A 6,448-nucleotide genomic window follows, 5' to 3' on the forward strand; every position below is an offset into this window, starting at 1 on the left:
GTAACCCAGACGCCAGGGACCAGGCGGGCAGGCGGGCAGTGCGGGTCAGGGGCCAGACGCCAGGGACCCCGGCGTCTGCTTCGTAACCCAGACGCCAGGGACCTTGGCGTCACCAGAAAAGGTCAGAAACGAAATTTTTTTCGGAACGAGGTCAAATCAGGATTTAGTTTGCCTTAAGGGTCAGAACAGTAATTTTGTCCGTCCTGTGCTACCACGCCCGTCTCGATGGTGGATCCGTCCCGGTTAATGTTCTGTTGTGGGATAAGGTTCCGCTGGACAGCGGCTCGTGAAGCTGCCGCTCTGCGCGAACTCGTAAAAAGCTGCCGCTCTATCGAACGCATAAAAAGCTGCACCTGTGTCAGATTGAAAACAGGGGATGGCCTGCAGAAAACCAAAGAAACTGGCCGGACTTTTCGGCCAGCAAACCTCAACACGAATCTTCGCGCGCGTGCCAACGGCAGGGATAGTTCTGACCACAGTACGTTCTGGTATCCACAATTTTGCCTATATATATAATATGTGATACATGTGCTGACTAAAGTCGGGTCGGCTCATAGAGTACCCGCAAGTGATTTCGATGTGGGGGCTGAAGGGACAGGTGGTTCCATCCAGGTAGTGGTGGGCCTGGGTTCCCGACGGCCCCGAACTGTTACTTTGTGGTAGAGCGACAGGGCAGGTTGAGACCACCTAGATGAGAGGTGGGCCCAGCCCTGGTCGGCGTCCGCTATTACTTCAAAATAACACGCTTTACGAGATCTTGGTATTTGATCTGAGTCTGGCCACTGGCCTATACGCACTAACCAACTACGCGGGAACAGTTATGGGCACTCGACGTCGTGGTATCAGCCGAAGCTTTTGTGACATCAGCGACTGAGCGACGCGTGCCAGATTGGACCATAAGCTTGCTCTTGTATTAAGGGGGCTAGGTCTGCTTCCGGCCGCCCACACAACGTGCATGTGTGCAATGGGCGATGGGCCCAGACCCCTGCGCCATAGAATTTAGACCGGCGTGCTGACCTCTCTGGTATGCCTAGGTGGGGCTGCGACGTGTTGATCTTCCGAGGCCGGGTATGACCCAAGAAAGTGTGTCCGGCCAAAGGGGATCGAGCGTGTTGGTAAATGTAGTGCACCCCTGCAGGGAAGTTTATCTATTCGAATAGCCGTGTCCCTCGGTAAAAGGACGACTCGGAGTTGTACCTTGACCTTATGACAACTAGAACCAGCTACTATATAAAACACACCCTGCCAATTTCCAGATACAACCCGATGATCACTCTCTAACAGGGCGACGAGGGGAGGATCGCCGGGTAGGATTGTGCTATGCGATGATACTTGGTGAACTTACCATCTACTCTCTTCTACATGCTGCAAGATGGAGGCGGCCAGACGCGTAGTCTTTGATAGGACTAGCTATGCCCCTCTTATTCCGGCATTCTGCAGTTCAGTCCACATATACTACCCCTTTTCATTGATACCAATGCATATGTAGTGTAGCTCCTTGCTTGCGAGTACTTTGGATGAGTACTCACGGTTGTTTTGCTCCCCCTTTTCCCCTTTCTATACCCAGTTGTTGCGACCAGACATTGGAGCCCAGGAGCCAGACGCCACTGTCGATGACGACTCCTACTACTCTGGAGGTGCCTACTACTACGTGCAGGCCGCTGACGACGACCAGGAGTAGTTTAGGAGGATCCCAGGCAGGAGGCCTGCGCCTCTTTCGATATGTATCCCAGTTTGTGCTAGCCTTCTTAAGGCAAACTTGTTTAACTCATGTCTGTACTCAGATATTGTTGCTTTCGCTTACTCGTCTATGATCGAGCTCTTGTATTCGAGCCCTCGAGGCCCCTGGCTTGTAATATGATGCTTGTATGACTTATTTTATTTGTAGAGTTGTGTTGTGATATCTTCCCGTGAGTCCTTGATCTTGATCGTACACGTTTGCATGTATGATTAGTGTATGATTGAATCGCGGGCGTCACAAGTTGGTATCAGAGCTGACTGCCTATAGGAATCCCCCTTCCACACTCCTTGGCCGAAGTTGAGTCTAGTCATTACAAAACTTTTACTAACATGGACGTGTGGCTTATGGGCCCACGTCGCCATTTGGGTGGTATTAGGATCTTTTATTCCTCGACCTATACTCTAGGACTCTGATCTCTCTTCTATTCGGGTTAAAAGTTTTTGCTAACTCTAACTCTAGGTTCTCGTAATTACTTCCTTCCGGAGAGCCCCTTATTACAGATGATCGCCTGCTGCACAGGAAGATTTCAAAGATACTCTATGATGTTCTCTCGAGACTTTGTGTCATCGCTTTTGCAATTCCCTTTCGTTAATAAACCCCTATGGATAACCACGTACACTTGCCATTCATACAATCATTCCCTGTTGATCTTGTTATTACAAGATACACTGAAATTCTCTCTATGGTTCCGAGAATACTTTGTGCCTACTGCCTTGCAGTTCTTTGCCACATGAATACCCCTACGAATAATTCCTCGCACTTACCGAGTATCCGCTCATCCCCAGTTGTTCAGGTGTTTCACAAAGGTCTTCGAAATACCATTCGATCTCCTGAAAATCCTCAACAGCCTATTGCTCTCGAAATTCTTACTTGCTTGCATTATGATTGATCCCATAAGTATGCTAATCTTATTGGCATCCTTTGTTATTATCATTGTGAGTCCGTTGATTCAATATGTTGAGGTTGCTCGCAATACTCAGTCGAATTCTAGAATTCATCCTTCGGGCTCAGACGTCATTTTGAATAGGAGTTGTTCTCGACCAATCAAATTGCCGTCGATTGTACCTCTAAGGCTATTGAACTTATCCATCCCTAATCAGAGCGTTGCTTCTGATCCCTTTATTTGGAAATCATAATTTCTTTGCATTTGAGCTTTGAGTTAGTCAGTTGTTTCTATAATATGATCTCCTTGCATTCTTTCTTCCTCTGGTTGAGTACCGATGCTCACATCAGATGTGGACCACTAGCTACTTTGTTGGATTTTATCCGACAACGTCCTTCATATTCTATAAGCTTGTGAGCCTTTCCTCGAATACATAATGCCTTTGGTAAATTGTATCCTCTGCTTTCTGATACGTCCATTTTGCATCATGCTTTTATATCGATATTTATTGCATTATGGGTTGTTATTACACATTATGTCACAATACTTATGCCTATTCTCTCTTATTTTACAAGGTTTACATAAAGAGGGAGAATGCCGGCAGCTGGAATTCTGGGCTAGAAAAGGAGCAAATATTAGAGACCTATTCTACACAGCTCCAAAAGTCCTGAAACTTCACGGAAGTTATTTTCAGAATATATAAAAAATACCGAGCGCAAGAAGTACCAGAGGGGGGCCATCCACTAGCCATGAGGGTGGGGGCGCGCCCTACCCCCGGGCGCGCCCCCTGCCTCGTGGCCCCCCTGGTGGCCCTCCGATGCCCATCTTCTGCTATATGGAGTCTTTCGTCGAGGAAAAAAAATCATAAGCAAGCTTTCGGGACGAGACTCCGTCGCCACGAGGCGGAACCAATCTAGGGATCCGGCGAAGCTGTTCTGCCGGGGAAACTTCCCTCCGGGAGGGGGAAATCATCACCATCGTCATCACCAACGATCCTCTCATCAGGAGGGGGTCAATCTCCATCAACATTTTCACCAGCACCATATCATCTCAAACCCTAGTTCATCTCTTGTATCCAATCTTTGTATCCAAACCTCAGATTGGTACCTGTGGGTTGCTAGTAGTGTTGATTACTCCTTGTAGTTGATGCTAGTTGGTTTACCCGGTGGAAGATCATATGTTCAGATACATTATGTATATTAATACCCCTCTGATTATGAACATGAATATGCTTTGTGAGTAGTTACGTTCGTTCCTGAGGACATGGGAGAAGTCTTGCTATTAGTAGTCATGTGAATGTGGTATTTGTTCGATATTTTGATGAGATGTATGTTTTCATCCCTATAGTGGTGTCATGTGAACGTCGACTACATGACACTTCACCATTGTTTGGGCCTAGAGGGAGGCATTGGGAAGTAATAAGTAGATGATGGGTTGCTAGAGTGACAGAAGCTTAAACCCTAGTTTATGCGTTGCTTCGTAAGGGGCTGATTTGGATCCATATGTTTCATGCTATGGTTAGGTTTACCTTAATACTTCTGTTGTAGTTGCGGATGCTTGCAATGGGGGTTAATCATAAGTGGGATGCTTGTCCAAGTAAGGACAACACCCAAGCACCGGTCCACCCACATATCAAATTATCAAAGTACCGAACGCGAATCATATGGACGTGATGAAAACTAGCTTGACGATAATTCCCATGTGTCCTCGGGAGCGCTTTACTTCATATAAGAGTTTGTCCAGGCTTGTCCTTTGATACAAAAAGGATTGGGCCATCTTTCTGTACCTTATTTACTTTTATTACTTGCTACTCGTTACAAATTACCTTATCACAAAACTATCTGTTACTGATAATTTCAGTGCTTGCAGAGAATACCTTGCTGAAAACTGCTTATCATTTCCTTCTGCTCCTCGTTGGGTTCGACACTCTTACTTATTGAAAGGACTACGATAGATCCCCTATACTTGTGGGTCATCACTTTCTCAAGCATGCTCTACTATCAAGCTTGTGTTATTCATTCCTGAAATTTGTGGTATATGCTCCTAAGATGCCCCGATGGGTTGAACCTATGCCTTCCCAAAACCGTATGAACCCGAAAGTTTTCGCAAGCCATACTCTTCTGTTGTTTCACCAGATAAAATTTCTACACTACAGCTTCATCAAAAGCGAGAAGTAAAATGAAAGGTTATGCATTGAAGAAGTGGGAGTCGACCTTGAGCCTTTGCGTTGACCCGATGTGGAACTTATCATCGAAGCTTCTTGTAATGATAATAATCCCCTTGTTATAAGTTCGTCCTGTATCTATGTTTGGTCCTTTGCAATCGTGGTTCCGATCATATTGTTCTTCTTTGCTCCCATTCTCGGACAAGTTGAAGTACTTGTCTTCTGCAGGAAAATACACCTATCCAACCTCTATTCTGCTCTACCTTCGAGTATACCCTCTGGTATCTCGAGAATATCATGGAACTACATAACTTCTTATGAGTTCTTCATCAACTATTATTCTCGTCGATTCCAATCCTCCTCGGGTTCTGAGTTAATAGTCACTCGAGAACACCGATAAGTGAATCGATCGCACTCCGATTTAATAACTCTAAGTAATTTTCATTGCTTATGAGTTTAATAATCCTTCAAGTTGTTCCTAACCTGATCGGCTATATCATTATCATGCTAAATTTTAACTGTGCCACCCGGTCCTTATTCCCGGAGCACAACTTCCGATGATGAGCTAAGCTTACGTAGATTTACTCGTCTTATCATCCCACCTCGAACATCAAGCTTGATTCCAAGTTTGTGTCGAATCCATGGTTCCAATAACCCTTCGCTTTACCATTGCTTCTGCTTGATGTCGTTGCTGGTTGATTACATCTTCATGGAACCTCTCGACAAATGTATTGTGATCGTCATCAACATTTTGACTCCTTACAGAATATCAATCGAATTCGTGGTGATAAGTACAATCCTCGTCCCTTGGTAAATTGAGTTACCATCGACAACATCCTTACTTCCTTTCATCACAAACTTGTTCATGTCATGGATGCAACTTGCTATCCAGCTTGTATTATGTTCTACCTTGAAGAATTACCATCCTTTACGCCAAGGATGTTGTGAGAATTGTTCCACCTCTTAAGAATTCTTGATGTGGTAATACTTCTCGCAATCTCCATTCATTTCTTGGACCCCCGTGTTGTTGCTAACCTGAATACCGGAAAATGAACTATGATGTGTGAATTCAGAACTTCTAGCAACCCTATTGTTTCAAAGTGAATGACCGATAGTTTCGTTATCGAATCACCATTCTAACTTTGATCGTCCTACTTGGTCCATATTTCCAGGTGCATTTTCATTGAATATTTAATTGTGGATGTTCTCATCGAGCATACCTCATTATATCATTTGATCTAACAAATGTTATCTCCTTGTTTGAATACTGGTGGGAATCCATCTTTTGGAAATCTCAATTCTTTGTCGCTGAGTTCATCAGCCACCTCCTCATCCTCTTCTTGGTTTAATGTTGAACTCATGATTCGGAACTTGCTTCCATAGTTCATTTCCTGAGAATCTTACAATGTCACCTCGTCAATTTGAGTTGCACCTTTTCTTCTCAGGCATCCTGAGTCTGGGGTATCCTGACACCAATCGGACCTGAATCTTGGCCAGATACGATGGTTGAAACATATTCCCAAGAGATATAACATTGGTCTTTAACCCAATAAGGTGATGTCATCCTAACACACCTGTCCGGAGTGCCTATTGTTATAGTTTCCTTTCTAGCAAGGTTAGCCATTCTTCCATGAGGAAATTGTAAGACTTATTCTTTAAG

Source organism: Triticum dicoccoides, chromosome 4A (genome assembly GCF_002162155.2).
Source record: "Triticum dicoccoides isolate Atlit2015 ecotype Zavitan chromosome 4A, WEW_v2.0, whole genome shotgun sequence".
NCBI lineage: Eukaryota > Viridiplantae > Streptophyta > Magnoliopsida > Poales > Poaceae > Triticum > Triticum dicoccoides.